The sequence below is a fragment of the Salminus brasiliensis genome, chromosome 18, assembly GCF_030463535.1.
Source record: "Salminus brasiliensis chromosome 18, fSalBra1.hap2, whole genome shotgun sequence".
In the NCBI taxonomy this organism is placed as follows: Eukaryota; Metazoa; Chordata; class Actinopteri; order Characiformes; family Bryconidae; genus Salminus; species Salminus brasiliensis.
Genome location: NC_132895.1, coordinates 29,963,859 through 29,982,301, shown reverse-complemented (window position 1 = coordinate 29,982,301; position 18,443 = coordinate 29,963,859). Strand labels below are relative to the sequence as shown.

Genomic DNA, 18,443 nt, shown 5'->3' with positions numbered 1-18,443 from the left:
AAAACAAACAAAACAAACAAGCAATCCATAAACATGATCAAATTTAACTGAAAACTGAAAGTCATAAAAATGTCCCAGTTTGTTAAGGGCTTTGCTTTGCTAAGTTCAGCTGTTAGTTATTGCCTTCAAATGATCCTTTTGAATGATAACTAGAATTTTTTTTAATTAAAAAATATTTGTGATGTCACATTGTTTTGATAGCCATGGGTGCTTTGATTTAACAGAAAAAACTGAGCTATAAAACAATTTAAAAAACAAAACAATTTTAAAAACATTTTTTGCAGTTTCTTTTTATAGTTTGAAGGAGCTTTTAAAAATAGGTCTGCAAATTAATCCTATTTGTTGTTTTTGCTCAGCTTTTATGTCATGATAACAAATATATTTATGGTAGCTCTAACTATATAACTTTTTGATGATTAAATATATAACTATATAACTAGTTTGCTTATTAAAACTATATGAGATCTACTCGATTAATCACATTATTGGTGCAGTTAATTGCGATTAATTGTATTTGTCTCTCATTTCTTTGATTACAAATCAGTACCTTTTGGTATAGCTATATGAGATTAATGTATATGAACTTAATCTACTCAAATAATTGCATATTTCTGAGATTAATTACATTTAATAATCGCAGTTAATCGCGATAATCTACTTGATTAATCACATTTTTCTGTGTAGGTAGTCACAATGAATTATTTGCTAAAACAAAATCTACTACGTAGAGGTGAAACATGTTGTTTTTGCTGATAATCCCACAGTAACGTCCTAAGTTCACCTCAGTGGCTTAAAAAAAACAGTGTACAAAGAAAAATATATGTTAGGCGCTCTTTAATAGTTTTAATGGCTTTATAATAATTGATCACTATTGAAAAAAACAACCTCACCCTGTCTAGCATGGCTGACTTCAACTCTCTCACTTTCTCTCTTTCTTCACTCTCTCATTCTCTCTCGCTCACTTGAACTTCCACACACACACACACACACACACACACACACACACACAAACACACCCTGCCTGCTGGAGAGAAGGTGTGTTCTGGATCATAGCCACGCTGATTGAGCAGGCCGCCCTACCCTCACACGCCCTCTTCCCAGAATGCTTTTCACCGCATGCCAAGAGAGATGGTCACACAACATCATTACCGCACAGCTATGCAGGTTCTCCGGCGTCCGCAGGGTTCAGGTTTCAGGCCGAGTTGCAGCCGCGCTGATGCAGCTTTACTTCAATCAGATTCCTAAACCCTTTCACTTTTCCTCTCGTGGCACATGTGGGTGGGTTTGGCTGTTTTGGGCTAATGGCACAAAAGTAGGTCAACCAGGTAAAAACAGCAGCGGGTTATTTTGAGGGACAGCAGGTCAAAACCTTGAGAAGCTGAGTCATTATTTGAAAAAAAAGAGAGTCATTATTTCAACAAAATAACTCAAAAAGCAAAAATAAAAGTAAACAAAATAAAAATTATAAAATGAAAATGTTGAGGAAAGTATTACTTAGAATAGAATTACACAGAATTACATAATCGCAATGCTAAACTCACACAGGTACTTGCACTGCAACACTGCAAGTCAGTCTTTCATTCAGTTAAAGTGAAGTGAAGAAGCTAAAATGTATATTATAAAATAGTAAAACAAACATAAAACACACATTGTGTGTATATATATATATATATATATATATATATATATATATATATATATATATATATATGGTGTAACAGTACTGCACATTTTATGGAGCTGTAACAGTACAGTAAATTGTATAGACCAGCACAATGCCTTTTGTAGAGATTGCATGAAATTGGGATGTAACAGTACAATGAATCATAAAGGGACATAACAGTACAGCGTATAACGTAAGGATGTAACAGTACTACACATCATAACTGCATATTATACTACAATGCGTCATACAGGGATAGACCTAACGAAGCATAAAGGGATGGATCAGTATAACATCATATGCTGATGTAACAGTACAGTAGGGACATAACAGTACAGTGCATCATATAGGAAAGTAACGGGTGTAACAGAACAATGCTTCATATAAAAAAGTAACAGGAATGTAACAGAACAATGCATCATATGGGATGTAACAGAATAATGCATCAGATAGGAAAGTAACAGGAATGTAACAGAACAATGCATCATATGGGATGTAACAGAATAATGCATCAGATAGGAAAGTAACAGGGGTGTAACAGAACAATGCATCATATGGGGTGTAACAGAATAATGCATCAGATAGGAAAGTAACAGGAATGTAACAGAACAATGCATCATATGGGGTGTAACAGAATAATGCATCAGATAGGAAAGTAACAGGAATGTAACAGAACAATGCATCATATGGGATGTAACAGAATAATGCATCAGATAGGAAAGTAACAGGAATGTAACAGAACAATGCATCATATGGGGTGTAACAGAATAATGCATCAGATAGGAAAGTAACAGGAATGTAACAGAACAATGCATCATATGGGATGTAACAGAATAATGCATCAGATAGGAAAGTAACAGGGGTGTAACAGAACAATGCATCATATGGGGTGTAACAGAATAATGCATCAGATAGGAAAGTAACAGGAATGTAACAGAACAATGCATCATATGGGATGTAACAGAATAATGCATCAGATAGGAAAGTAACAGGGGTGTAACAGAACAATGCATCATATGGGGTGTAACAGAATAATGCATCAGATAGGAAAGTAACAGGGATGTAACAGAACAATGCATCATATTGGTATCTTGTACCGCGTCACCCAGTACAGCACACTGTAGAGTGATGTAGCAAATCAACATATCATATATAAGGATTGTACGCAGCAGATCACATTCCCTCATAACCCTTTAAGACATATGTTATGTCTTGGGGCTTGGATCATTGGATCCATTGCATTTGCTGTTAATGGCTCATTAGGTCTTTGCTGGCTTGTTGATCTGCGTGGTAAACGGCTGGGTGTTTTGTAAACATGCCTATAAGTATTCGAAAGCAAAAAAAAATCTAGCAGACCCTGAACATTTAGTTCCTTCAAGCATGGCTTTGTGGTGGTTTCTTCAATACCTTCGCACAATTATGTTGACACCTGGGCTGTGACAAGAAAAACGAGTTGCCCCTGCCCCGCCCTCCTCCCGCCTGACACTCCTCCACGGCTCCGCAGAGCAGTTCAGCTGGGCTCCTCTCTCGCTCGCTCACTCCCTCGCTCGCTCTCCTGTGGAATGGACTGGCTTATTGATTAACGCACCTTGGCCGAAGCCTTGCAGGTAAGCGGTCGCCCAGACTTTACTTGAACGGTTCTGTTCTCTTTGGACACGTCTCACCTTTGCTTATTGGTGGGAGGACTTTCCTCAGGTTTCATAGGCTATTCTAACCCGGGACACCCATTGATCTTGAAGGTGTTGAGGTTGGGTGTGTTTGAGAAAGCTCCAAGTCTGGCTTGAACACATGTTGTGGGAAGACGTCACAGGCTGGACGATATATATATATATATATATATATATATATATATATATGTATGTATATATATATATATATATATGTATGTATATATATATATATATATGTATGTATATATATATATATATGTATGTATATATATATATGTATGTATATATATATATGTATGTATGTATATATATGTATATATGTATGTATGTGTATATATGTATATATGTATATATATATGCATATAACGTTCTAGATAACAGTGAGTCGTACAGTGTCCGAAACCACATGAACAAGTCTATTGGAGATTACCGAACAAGAGCATGGGATGGATTTGGGCGTGCTGATTGGAGGGATATATAGGGTTCCACCATGCGAATTGGTGGGGTTCAAGCCGTTAGCAATGTGGCTTCAGTGCTAGAACTGTAGAAGCAAGCCTTAGACCCCAATTGTGTCCTGGCTGATTGACTAGATTTGGGGTAAAAGGAGAACCTGTGTACTTTCGATTGCTAAATTCTTGCTAAGCTAGTTTCCCACAGTGTTTCCAGTAGTTACCAGTTCCTAAAACATAGTTAATCAGTCAAGACCAGTTTGTTATCCCAAGTTTTGACCTTTTTTCTGTTTAATTTTGTCCTCGAGCTACAAGGCTAATGTAGCTAACAGGTGTTGGAAGCTTGTCTTGGCGAATTACGATTTTTTTTTTTATTTGTAAACTGCTTGTTCATGTGATTTTTAACAACGTTTGACGTGTGAAGTAGGCTAACAGAGCTAAAAACAGCAGCCTGATTTGTATTTATTTATGTTTTATTTACTGTATTTAAGTCCACGTTCTAGATAACAGTGAGTCGTACAATGTCCGACACTGTATAAATAATCTTGATAGAGATTACTGAGCAATTCATATAAGGAGAGTGTGTGGTGATTATGTATTTGGTTATGTACTTAGCACCATGCTAATTGGTGGGGTATGAGCTTCCAGCATGCTAACTGGTGGGCTACAAGCCTTTAGCAGTGTGGCGTCAGTGCTAACATCAAATGTGCTCTGGCCGATCAGCTACATTCGGGGTAAAAGGAGAACCTGTGCACTTTGGATTGCTAAATTCTAGCTTCAAAGGATCGTAGATTATGCTAAGCTAGTTTTCCACAGTGTTTCCTGTAGTACCCAGTTTCTAAAAAATATAGTTCATCAGTCAAGACCCGTTTGTTATCCCACTCTTTTGCATTAGAGCTACGAGGCTGTTGTGGTTAACGAATAAAGCTTTTTTGTGAGGTACAAACTTCAGCTACGTAGCTCAAGAGCTAAGGCTAAGTAAGCCAAACCTCAGACACCAACATTTGCTTCAATATAGCCATAAATTTAAATAAAAAAAAAAAAAATGAATATCAGACAGATTTGAGTTTCTGATGCCTCATGACATTTCACCTCAGAAAAAGGACGCAAACTTTAGCGTTAACCACCAAATGATATAGCAAATAGCTAAAGTCAAAAAGCGATTAAGCAAAATCTTCGTTTGTTGTGGGAAGTTAGCTTGTTGAGTTTTGGGTTGGAGCTACGAGGCTACGTAGCTAACAAATGATGGAAGCTTAGGCTGTCTTTAATTTCACCTTGGAAATTCGCTTTTACGACTTTGGAGCTTGTAAATACGATGTAATTGTGTTTGTTTACGTGTTTATGCTAAAATTGCTAGAAAGTTTTGTTTACTTCTGTTTTCCGTTGCTAACAGGGACCAAGTATATTCACAATTACCGCAAACAAAACAAACAAGCATGTACTTGACTTTGTTTTTTTTTTTACGTTAAATTTTATTTTAAAAATTCTCGTTAAATATTTGTTGTGGCGTTCATGTGCAGTCGAAGGCAGCGTCAAGTCCACGAAGTAGCATGGTGCTAACAACACTAGCCTTGAACCATTTCAAATTGTTAAGTAGTCCCTTACTTATACTCTTTACGTTATGTTGTTCTTTTGTTTTTTTTACGTTCTGATTTCTCTTCGTGCAACCTTATTTCTCTTCACTGCGCAGTGTGTGTATGTGTGTGTGTATGTGTGTGTGTGTGAAGATGTAAGAATCTGAAGTGTAAACAGATCTCACGTGTCCGAGGCATGTAAGTGCGTTGCGTAACCGAGGGTCTGATAAGGCTCAGATTAGATTGTAGTGCTCTGAATCGCCTATTTGTCGTCCATTCATATTTACAATCAATTGGAATTTACGATACGTCAGTATTTCATCATATACAGCGCCGTAAATGATCAAAGATCCCAGCGAACATCTCCATGTAGGGCCTGTATAAGTTGCCCAACTGGAAACCAATATTTTTAATATCAGTGATGGGACCAGGAGGGGTCAGGCCTAGGCCCCATCTGGGTTGTACATTGCACCTGGGGCCTAGATGTTAGATTATAGACCATGTTAGATTAAGGTGGGTTGTAACCATGGGGTCAATTTGGGAAGCCCAACTGGGCCCCAATAACAGATCTCAGTCCAACTGGGAACCAGGACATTTTGTCCTCGGGATCCACGTTGGTCCCACATATGCATGCCCAACAGGGTCAGTGATGGGACGAGGAGGGGTCCGGCCTAGGTCCCATCTGGGTTGTACACTGCACCTGGTGCCTAGATGGGACCCATGTTAGATTAAGGTGGGTTGTAACCATGGGGTCAATTTGGGAAGCCCAACTGGGTCCCGAAGATCCCAGTTAGAGGAGCACAGGCCTGGGTTCTGATCTTCACCCTGAACTCCAGACCACACCTCCACCAGCAGCTCACTTGATTTACTCTAATGAATGAACTTGGTTGTTGGATGACGGGAACTGGGAATAGTGGCCTTCCTCCAGGACAGTGAGCCCCGTGGTGCCCTTTTTGTAAGGATGTCCCGTTCTGGATTATGTGTTGCTGGAGCGGATCTGGGCAGGAATGTGGACTTGCCCTGCAGTTTGGACAAAAGCGCCCCCCCCCCCTTTTTTTTTTTTTTTTGGGTGCCCACCCTCAGTTCCTGACCACTTCCATTTTTGGTGAAATTATTTCGTGCCTTGCTCGGAGAAACGGAGCGCTTCGAGCCGTAGCATTCCGGCTGGGAAGGAGGTTTTTAAAGGCCTTGTTTATTCATAGTGCTTCTGCTCATATCTGAATGAACTTCAGTACAAGATGTCCTGGCACACTCTACCTCCTGTCTGTGTGTGTGTGTGTGTGTGTGTGTGTGTGTGTGTGTGTGTGTGTGTGTTTGGTCAGTCTAGTTGGTCAAAACAGTGAACCAAAGTTGGGTCAGTTCTTTTTTTTAATCAAATTTACTCCTTTTTTATCACAGTTTTAGGACAGAAGCTACCAGGCTAATAATTTGATGTTAATGCAGGTTCTTCAGAAAAGCCAATGGTTCTAAATACTACTCATGTCTACTTAGTGAATCTGTAAATGGGTCTTGGCAAATGTTTGGAGATTGTTCTATATACAAGTCACAGAATTCCTTGGAGGTTCTTTCATAAACAACTCAGATTAAGTTGAAAGTACAGCCTCCAAACATGGTGGAGGTAGTTTCATCAACAACTCACAGTGAGAGCTAGCCAGGCTAAAGTATAGCTTCCAAACATGGTGGAGGTAGTTTCGCTCACTGTTACTGTAAACAAGAACCCTTTGGGCCCCCCCAAATATATTTATATATAACAGCTTGTGGCTGATTAGACACTAAAATAAATGCTGTGTATTGTTACTATTAGCAATTAGCCTGTCTTCTCACATTTTCTTCAAACCATGTGGAGATGTTCAATAATCTGTAATAGACTTGGTTTCGGAAATTGTATGACTTGCTGTTATCTGTGGACATACCCTGAAGTACTTTAGCATGGCTAAAACTAGTTGGAGGTACTCTAAAATCTAAATTTTGTCCTATTACTTTTGTTCATGTCTAGGTCAGCATTATTATACTTTTGAAATGTTCAGTAATATTAACTTTTTACTATTTATATTTTCAGTTTAGTTTTAGTTGGCTTTAAGATTGTGTTATAGTATTTGTTTTGTTTTAAAACTAAAACTGGACATTTAAAATTTTCCTTGTTTTAGTTTTATTTTTAATTTCTGGTCATTAAAAACTAAACAAACAAATGTAATTGATTTCTGAAATTATGGTTTATTTTTAACGTTTTATAGTTTCTTTTTTAGTTTATCTCTGGACGTTTTATAGTTATCTTTATTTGTTTTGTTTTATTTTTATTTTCTGGGAATTTTATACTTTCTTTTTCAGAACATTTTATATACAACATAATATTTTTAATTTCTGGAAGTTAGTAAGTATATTATAGTATAGTTTTGTTTTTCAGTTTTAGGTTTAGTTTTGGTGAAGCTTAGTATTATGGTGTTTTTCCCAAAAACCAGGGCACATTTAAAGTTCTAAATCTAATTGTTTTCTATGGATGAGTTTCGCAGTTTTGCAGTTGCTAATCTTAACATAACAGTAGACTAATCTCAGCTAGGTTTCACACTTTACTGAAAGACATCTCATATTTCAGGTTTCACCAATGGAATCCACTTAACTGTCCTTCATGAACTGAAAGCACAAATTATGTTATCTTTTTTCTTCTTCTTCCAGTTAAGGTAGACATTACAGATTTTGCTTTTTTTGGATTTTTTTGTTTGTTTTTGAAATGTATTTATTTTATTTAGTTAAAGGTAAACTCCAACCAGGCAGGTAAAACCTCCTACAACTGTATCTTAAAAGTGGGCGGGGTGTTTAGAAAACTACAACTGCTAATTGACGACTGCAGAAAACCACATTACAGCTAAGAAACCCATTTCAAACAGCCACGCCCCTGGAAACCCTACCAAAACCAATGGCAGCTGCATCGTCAGGGTGCGTTTTAGATTTCTAGTTTCAGGACTAGTTTTTTGTAGTTTCATTGCATCATTTGAATCAGTGTGCATCCTTAATAAGTTCATAAGTATTTGGACAGTGACAAATTTTACTTTTTTGCTTCGTCAGTGAGTTTTAAATGTGACAATGAAGCGCTGAATGAAGTGTAGACTTCCAGCTTTAATTTAAAAAGGGGTTTGACAGAAATATTGCATTAACTGTTTAGGAATTACAGCCATTGTTTACATAGTTAAAAAGGGAATGGGTAAACAATAAAAAATTCTGGAATTGCTTCCAAGTGTTAAAATTTGCATGGCATGTTGGCAGCGATATTATTTGCTTTGTCTGTGAATGTTCATAAGTTTGCACGTAAGGCACATTATTAGCCATACTCTTTCAAATATCAACAATAGTCCAGTAGTCTAGTCATTGATGTTTTTTAATAAAGAAACTTAAAAACCTAAGTGCTTTGATATATAAAATAATACATATATATATATAATGTTATATATAAATAATATATTTAATAGAATAATAATAATAATTAAAATGTAATAAGAATTTAAATGATTTAAACATTTTATAGACACTTTATTTGTTTAGTTTTATTTTTCATTTCTGGTCATTTTATAGTTTTATGAAACTTAACCTGAATGTCTAATATATAAATAATAATATAATATTTGTATTATTATTATGTTTTGCTGTAGTCAGCTGTAGTCATTGATTTGAATTATATATATATATATAGTTGATATATACATAAATAATATAAAATAGATAACACTATATAAATACAATTAATAATTGACTTAATAATGTTATTAAATAATATTCAAAACAATAATATATATATGTTATCATATATATATAATATATTATATATATATATATATATATATATATATATATTTCGTTTTAGATACTAGGACATCAATGGAAGTGGAGTAGGCACTATTATGGCATGTAATCAATATTATTGATATTATTATTATTGTTTGTGGTCATAATGTTTTTTTTTTTGCCCCCCATATATCTCAAATCAAGCCGCCACCCCCTGTATTTTAATGATAAAGGACCTTAAGAACCTAAATACTTACCAGTTGTTGCTTGAAAGCTCATCACTTGAGAGCAACACATTAAACTCCAGCTCTTTAGGAATTCTTAATCTTGTCTCCCCTCCTCTGGTAGGGGGTGGGGGGTATGGAGAATGATCAATCAGGCAGCCACACACAGACACACACACACACACACACTTTCTTCAGTGGGCTGGCTTGTGAAGAAGGTCACATTTGCACTCACGGCAACAGGACAGGATTCAAAACACTGTCGTCAACCGAAAGGAGCCCTGAATCCAGACTTTGCCGCAACATGAGTTCCTGCGGCTCCTCCTCGGGCCTCGGGTTTGTAAGTAGCCGCACATCCTGCTGGTAAAAAGGCTTTTTAGGGGCTGCAGAGTCGAGTCGAACGCGTGGTTTCGTCTGTTTAGTGGAGTTTCAGTGTTTTGTCTGCTAGATAAAAGTGCTGATTTGCATAACTGTAGGAGACCAGCGGCACCGAGAGGCCTGGTACTCTCAGAGAACCTGCTTCCTCGGTGTTGTTGGACTTTCCCAGGCCAAGGAGCACTTTCACTTCCGATTAGGGGGCTGTATGATGACAATCGCTGCTCTAGAAACACAACCTCTCCAACATTTCCACTGTTTGTTTAGTCTGCATTCCAGCAGTGGGTTAATCTCGCTGTCCTTTTTTATTGCTTGCACTCTTATTTCATGGCTCATTGAGTAATCTGGGAAGGCCCAGAAGCTGGAGTCACTTCTGGTAACCCTGAGTTTTGTTTTGACTGCCGCTCTCGCGCAGGAGCTTCTGGTAAAGTGATAGTTTGGCAGAAAGTCAGATGAACAGTTGCATTTTTGATGCTCAAATTAAAAAAAGTCCACCAATCGGGGCTTCTTTAGTTTAAGCACCGGAGCTACAGGGCTAATATAGCTAACAAGCCATGGAAACTGATTGCCACCAATCAGCATGGGCCCAACGCTTGGGGAGGGGTTCAGTTGTTTAAGTTATTTTGAGCTTTGATTTAAAGGGACATTCTGTCAATGTTCAGTGGTTGAACTGGTGGTGTTGGGAACAGGGGTCGCCATGACTACAGCACATTTATGGGGTATTCATTTTTCAGTTTTACTTTTAATTTCTGGAAGTTTTATAGTTTCATTTTTCAGTTTTAGTTTTAATTTAAGTTTTATAGTGTTATTTTTTTTAGTTTTAGTTATATTTTTTATTTTAGGGTATTTTATAGTGTCATTTTTTCAGTTTTAATATCTGTAAGTTTTAGTGTCATTTTTTTTGTTTTATTTTCATTTCTGGGCATTTTATTGCATACATTTTAGTTTTAATTTCTGTAAGTTTTATAGCGTAATGTTTTCCAGTTTTAATTTCAATAAGTTTTATAGTGTAATTTTTTTATGTTTAAATTTCTGGGCATTTTATAGCATCATTTTGTAGCTTCAATTTCTGTAGGTTTTATAGTTCCATTTTTAAGTTTTAACTAGCGTAAAATATTTTTTGTTTGTTTTAATTTCTGGACTTTTTAGTTTGACTTTTTCTTTGCAAAGTTTCATAGTATCATTTTTATTTTTCCTTTCTGGAAGTTGTATAGTTTCAACCCTTAGTTATAGTTGTATTTTATATTTTTGAAGATTTTATAGTTTCATTTTGTAGGCTTATTTATTTTTTTTACATTTCTGATTATTACTTAGTATTTCATGGGAATCATGACCATGACTACAGCACAGACATATAGCAATTTTAATTCCTTTTCAAAACCCAGTTTTGTATCTAATGTCGATTATGGCAAAATAGTGGTCAATCCGGAAAAGTCTGATTTAGGGACTATTTTTTGCTGCACAACACCCGTACACACGTATCCTTCCACCATTTTAATAATACATGATTTTAAAAACACATTTCAGACCCAAAATCTTCTCAGAACTATGGTGAAGCAGTGTCTCGGGCATCAGGCAATGTAAGAACTTTCTGTGAGGTGTTTTATTCTTCAGATGCCTGGTAACATTCACCACCACTGCAAACAAACTACCAGATTAATTCAGCCAAACGGACCTGTCCGTCTTGAAGCCTGAATAGTGTCCATTTGGTGGGGTCTAGGCTTCCGTTTGGCTCTGTCGCCAAAACTGAAGAGGCAAACGTCCGACGTTTAGGCTGATCCGAGGTCCGGAGAACTTCCGGTGAAGTCCACCAGACAGGTGCTTGGCTTTTCCACCCCATTTCTTTGATCGCTCTCCTCAGAGTGGGTAGCCATTAGGGGCCCAAAAGCATCTTCTGCTCGGCGTCCTGTTGTTTCTGGCTACCGGTGCCCAGCCTGCGGCCTGTGGGCTTAGCCGCGAGGCGTTTTGGCTGCACACCTCCGCCTCTCTCCTCTATCTCTCGTCGTCCCAGACGCTTCGTTCCAGGCCTGTCTGATGATGAATCACCGCAGCTCTTTCCTCCAAACGCACCCGAGCGCTCGCCGTCAGCCGAGGCAGCTTTGCTGGAATGCGTGATGGTTGTTTGTTGAGCCGTCATTAGCTTCAACTGCCAGGTAGTCATGGAGATTCATGATGTGCTAATCGGGATATTGGCCTTTTGCTAGACGTCGCAGTTGCGGTTCTTCTGCGGCTCTTCTGAAGTCAAGTCAAGGGTAGCACCAGATGGTTTGCTTGCTTCTCTTCTGGGGATGCCTTAGCACTAGGTGTTGGAACATTGCTGTGAGGAGGATCTGATTGCATTCAGCTGCTCTGAGCCATTCCAGAGGTACTGGATGGAGCTCCATCTCCATCACTGCAGATAACACAGCCTCAAAGCCCAGTACTGGGGAACTTTGTACCCCTCTTGCATACGCTTGATATTAAGCCTGGTGATCTTTTGCTAGCTAAGATGATCCCTTATGAGGTCATGAGGTCCCATGTGCAACGAATTAGCTCTTTGCAGCTAGCAACGTTACTCAACTGCTCCTCAACTGCCCAGATGCCCCTCCCCTGGAGCTAATGTTCGATTATAGATCTATATTATTAGCCGTTTTGCCTATTAGTGATGGGTGGGGTGGGGGGGGCTTCCGTACGGATTACGGAGAAGCTAACGGTTATTTCAATAACATACGAATTACCTTGTGTATAATAACATGAACTGGAAAAAAATGGAAACATGCTAGCACAGCTAGCGTTGCTACAATAGCAGCACACTAAGGGTTGGCGTTTTTTCCCCCGTACCTTTTAAAAGTATTACTGTACGGTAATTCCAGGGATGGGAAGTAGCGTAAGTCGCCCAAGTAGAGAAAGATGTCCCTACGTTTACGTGATTTCCGTTCAGTCGCAATCTGTCAAATACAAAGCTCAGACTAAGTGAAAACTACCCACTGATTTTTTAGTCAATCATTGAATAAGTGTTAAAACATCAGTCTGACGACAACTAAACAGCTAATGAGTGAATGAGGGAAGCTCAGAAGCTAGTTAGCATTAGCATACTTAGCAGGATAACAGTCTGCTCTCCACCGAACAAACTCAAGCCTGTCTGTCAGAAACCCACCTTATAGACGTTTAGATGTGTTTAACGTTTTTGTTGCCATTTTGCTAAGTTAGCCTTTTCTTGCTAACGTTAGCTCAGCTACAGCTCCTGCTAACTGCTGAGGCACCGACACAAGATTAGGCCATAAAAACCTGAGCGAAGTCGAGCGACTGATGTTGGGAGGAACAGAAAGGAGAAATGTTTTCGGACCTGTAGCCGGCTAGCTAGGCTTAGATAAGTTAGCTAGTAGGCTAATCACTAAGGTTTAGAGGATAAGGCCTCATATCTGAGAGCACAGAGTCGAGGGAATGGTCTTAAGAGTGTTTGCCACTGTTTTCGGGCACATTTAGTAGACGGGCTCATCCAGGTTAGCCTGCTCTGGCTTTTAATCGGACTTAGCATGTCGCTAAATTTGCAGCTACAGTGGGACCCACAGCACCCTCACCCCGTGGCTCTTATAAAGGCGGGAATTTCACACAGGACAGAAGTGTGACGCATTGGACGCAATGTACTTTTGAAATACAGAGGTGTACGTCATTACCGTTATATGGCCCGCCCCTAATGAGAGGGAGGGGCTCTGTTTGTTGGCTCACTTAAGCTCATCTGACGAGGCAGCCTCCGTTACTCATCACACCCCACACTGCTTTAGAGGCTGTTTAAGCTTTCGCACAGAAGTTTGACACATCGTAATTCTGAGAAGCCTCCATTTACGACGTTACCGTTATACGGCCCAACCCTAATAAGGGGTGGGGGGGTGGGGCTTGGTTAGCTCTTTAGCTCACCTGGCGAGGCAGCCTCCGTTATTCGACTCTGATTTCAATCCAATCTAGAAATGTTCCTCGCTCTGTTTGAGCAGATCTACCGTAAAAAAATGAATAAAAAGAAAATGCCTGACCATGCAGGCCCGAATGTGCGCTAAAGCCCGGTTAATTCGCTCGACTTGTTAAAGCGAGGCGGCGGGCGCTCTGCGGCGGAACGTGCGGATGTCGGAGGGAGCAGATTGTGCAGATTGACGTGGCCTGTAAGCCGCCTGTCACTGCCAGTCACTTCCATCTGTGAGCCGGCGCCGGCGTCCAGCGCCCGCGGCCAAAATGCCCACATAACACGTTAGTCATTTTATTGTTGTTTTTTTTTTTTTTGGTTGTTTTTTTTTTTTTAAGGTTGTTTTGAGGATATTTAAAAATGCGGAGAACGTGGGGCGGGTGGGTCCGGACGATTGTGCAACACTCGGCTCACGCCTGTGTAAATACAGTGTTTCCCTCAGGACAGTGGTCAGTGGTGGGCTGCGTTGGCTGCTGGTCGAAGGGAGGGTCGGCACACAGCTGTATCTGCTTCTGTGTGTCTGTATTCTACTAATGTATGATTAGACAGTGCGTCTGTAGTGCCACTGGCCGCTTTATCGGAAACCCCTCTCTTGTAGCTCATCCGCTGAAGCACAGTTTGCGCTGGACGTCTTCTAGGCCTTCATCGGTGGTCAACCGTCAGCAGTGACACTGACGCGCCTGATGATGCATTCGATACACCAGCGCTACACACTGCATGTGCGTAGGGCGGACCACCACCCCAGTAAGATCTGGACAGCAGAGGCCCTGTGGTCAGAAACTGACCTGTGCAGTAGTAGGTGTTTCTAATAAAGTGGCCAGTGAGTGGAATCTCACAATGGGAGTTTCTAATAGTGGCCAGTGTGGTGGAAGCACAAGATAGTAGGGGTTTCTAATAAAGTGGCCACTGAGTGGAAGCACAAGGTAGTAGGTGTTTCTAATAAAGTGGCCAGTGAGTGAAAGCACAAGGTAGTAGGTGTTTCTAATAAAGTGGCCAGTGAGTGGAATCTCACAATGGGTGTTTCTAATAAAGTGGCCAGTGAGGTGGAAGCACAAGATAGAAAGTGTTTCTAATAAAGTGGCCAGTGAGTGGAAGCACAAGGTAGTAGGTGTTTCTAATAAAGTGGCCAGTGAGTGGAATCTCACAATGGGTGTTTCTAATAAAGTGGCCAGTGAGTGGAAGCACAAGGTAGTAGGTGTTTCTGATAAAGTGGCTGATGTGGTGTTCTGATTGGTGTCTGATCTCCTGGCAGGATTTCACGGAGAGAAGCTGTGACGGTGTTGGGAATTTGCAGAGTTTGATCGTGCAGAGTCATCTCAGAGTGACAGACCTGCAGAGGGAGACGGAACAGGAGATTATACGTGTCAGACAGCAGTGAGTACACCCATGATACATAAGGCATTGTTTTTTTTTCCAAAGCTCCTCTCCGACATAAGCAATATTCCTTTAAAATGTAGGCGTAATGTGATTTTTATTGCATTTCTGATGCCTCATAACTCAAAAACCTTTTATACCAGAAGACTAACTCCAAGTTGCAAAATTTGTGCTTTGGGATGAGTAATAAATAGCCAAATTTGAAATATCTGACCTATTCCAGTGTGGAGATATAGAAGGCTAAAATAGCAGAAAATACGCGAAAAATGCAAAATTCCGGATATTCCACAAGCAATAACACTACAACCGTGCATCACAGTTTTTGTTTGTTTGGCTCATTAAAACAACATTTTTTTTTCTAAATCACCAGAAGCTTTCACATTTCTAACTTTAATAGTTCCAAAGATATGACTAGTTGAAGTTCTTAAAATTGTACGACGAAATTAATAAATTAATTAAATTACATTAAAGCCACAACCACTTTGAAAAGCCTCTATATCTCAGAAACTGATGGTGATACAAGCCTTAAATTTTACACGGTGTTTGTGGGGCCCGATCATGCCATTCACAGAAAGTATTAACCCTTTAGACCCTGCATGGAAGCCCACACGTCTTCCTCACTTCTGTAACAGCACGATAGGCCCTAAAATAGAGCCCTGTGGGACTTCACAAGGTATGCGAAATCAAACGGGGTTGAGCAAATCTGAGATGGTCAGTCTGGCCGGCCGTTCAGGACGTGGGATTGTAAGAACCTGGCTGTTGACGGGTGTTTTCCAGGGTGCTGTCGGAGTTCCAGGTGACTAACGGCACATTTCTCCACTCCTTTCCGAGGCAGTTCGGGTGAAAGTGTGGGAGAGTGTGGGAGGCTGTAGTCTGTGATGTCATCACACTTGACTTTGCTTCACTGCAGCATGGGTTGCATGTGTGTGTGTGTGTGTGTTTAGGTCTTTGTGGGGAGTGTGTGTGTGTGTGTGTGTGTGTGTGTGTGTGTGAGAGAACACACTCTGCTGTGCTAAAGTAAATAAATGGGTTGCTGATCACTCAGAACAAGGGCGGAGGCCTCACCTACAACCAGAAGGACAGGTCTCTGACAGGACCATTATCTTCTGAGATGTTCTCCTCCCCCGCTTCACCCTTCACTCTCCTACTTTCACTGACACCCTCGCTCTCTCTCGCTTCCTATCTCACTCTCTCTATTTCTCGATCCCCCCTCTCGCCTGTGGCTATTACTGGTTTTGGCGTGACTGTTGAGGCAGTTTGTAGGAGTGTGTTGAGAAGTTTTAAACAGTAAATCTTTTGGCTGTTGATGGAATTTAATAAAATGAGAAACAAAAGTGAAAGAAAGAAAAAACGGATTTTTTTTCCTTTTTTGTTTATTTTTTTGTTAATAACTTTTTGTTTATCTTTTGTACTTATTTTATTTCTTTACTTTCTTTCTTGCTTGTTTTTTTTTCTATTTGTTTGTCTAATTTTATAGTTTCTCTCTTTTTTTTAATTCTTTCTTTTATTTCCCATCACACTTTTTTTGCTGTCTGTTTTTGTTTTGATTATTTTTTTTCCTGTATTGCTGTATTTGCTTTTCTTTTGTTCATTCTTTCTTTCTTTGTATTATAAAAATTCTTTCATTTATTTAGTTTAATTTAATTTAATTATTTTTTTTTTCTTTTTGTAATGCTTTTTACGTTTATTTTTTACCTTTCATTTATTTGTTTTCTTTTCTCATCTTTTGTTCTTTCTGTTTTTCTTTCTTTTTTCTTGTTTTTTAAATATTTTTTTTATTTTTTTCTCAATTTTCCTCAATTCTTTCCTCTTTTTGCTTCCTTTTTTTCTTTTTCTTTTTCTTTATGTTTTGCTTTCTATTTCTTTTCTGTATTTGTATTTTTTTTTGTAATGTTTTTCTTTTATCCTTTCTCCTTTTACTTGTTTGTTATGTGAAGTGTCTTTGTTTCTTTCTATTTATTTTTTTTTGTTTGTTTATTATATTATATATTATTTCTCTGTCTCTTATTCTCTTGCTTCCTGTTGGAATTTTCCTTTCTTTCTTTTTTGCTCTTTTTCTTTACACCAGCCAGGCATCACACCCTCAAAACCATGAACACGGGCTCAGAGTGGTCCAGCGGACTAAGGCGCTATCACTAGGATCGCTGGTTCGAATCGCTGCCTGCCATCAGCAGCCGGAACCTGAGAGAGCACAATTGGTCTCGCTCTCTCTGGGTGGCCAGATGCCGTTCTCTCTCTCTCGCGCTCTCTCTCTCCCCATGCCATGTGTGATGCTGGCCGGCTACTAGTTCTCTCCTCTTTTTAGGGTCTTTGCTAAACATCAGCTAACTGCGAACCTCTCCAGTGCTAATCTGTGGGAGTTTCTCTGAAAGTCTGAAAGTCTTCTAGACAGACGACAAGTTGGAGCACATCTTCCTATCGGGATGATAAATCAACGGGTGTGTCCTCTCTTTCTCTTCCAGTAAATCCCTTGTTGTTTTAAGGACGTTAGCTTTGCCAAGCGCTAGCTCACGCAGCACCTCAGGCTCGACCTGGGTGTTAGAACACAGATAATGATTTAGAGGTTTCAAAGGACTCCTTCCTCAGACCTCAATTAGTCTGTGGCCCGTGATTGACTGGACTCAAGTTAGGGCTTGACTGGTTTTTCTGGTGTATTACCAAGGAAGCCTCCAGATTCTGTTCTGGGAACACTGGGTTCTGCTCCATTTCCGCCGGTTGCCTTGCAGGGTTTGATTTGTAATCAAATATGAGGTCACCTGGACTTAGTTGCCATGACTACATCATATATCTAGCTTGTTTCATTAACTGTCCAAACCCACCGGTCCAAACCGAACACCACCACCACGAGAAAATGGTGGCAAATCCCCGAAAAAGTAAGCTTTTTCTTAGGGACTATTTTTCGCCGCACTACGCCCTGCACGTATCCCTCCACCGATTTAGCGCTACGTGATTTTAAAGACCCGTTTTCGACCAGAAATCTTCTCAGGACTCTGGTGAACCAGTATCTCAGACCTCAGGCCGTGTATACGGAACCATTAGGCGTCAGAACTCCGCCACTCGGAATGACTTTGTTAACAGAACAGAACCGGACCCAGTTTCCCAAAAGCGTCTTAAAAGCGTGGTAAGAGCGTCTTAAGCTGGTAGAGAGAGTGTTGAAAGTAATGCTCGCTCGCCCGTTTAAGAGTTTGGCTTTTGTTATAGTGGTACAGTCTAAAGTCCGGCTTTAGATCCCGGCAGTGTGTCCGAGGAGTAGCTCTGTAGAGCGTAATCCCCCCCCCTCTCTCTGGACGCTGGACTCTGGACGGAGGTTTTTTTTTTTTAGTCTCAGGACGGTTGGTTTATGTCCTCTTTATGTGTTTTGACTACAGACTGACCTTGTGACCTTTTTTCCTTCCGGGCA

The 18,443-nt window shown here is 39.7% G+C and overlaps 1 protein-coding gene across 3 annotated transcripts in view; it reads left to right on the top strand.

Moving 5' to 3' along the window:
- The first annotated feature begins 3,212 nt into the window (after nucleotides 1-3,212).
- The window catches only part of LOC140539468 (uncharacterized), a 40,619-nt gene continuing 25,388 nt past the window's right edge, over nucleotides 3,213-18,443 (top strand). For all 3 annotated transcript variants that reach the window (XM_072662189.1, XM_072662188.1, XM_072662187.1), the window contains exons 1-2: nucleotides 3,213-3,270; nucleotides 14,922-15,043. The gene's annotated coding sequence lies outside the window, so the exon portion shown is untranslated. The remainder of the gene's footprint in view (nucleotides 3,271-14,921; nucleotides 15,044-18,443) is intronic.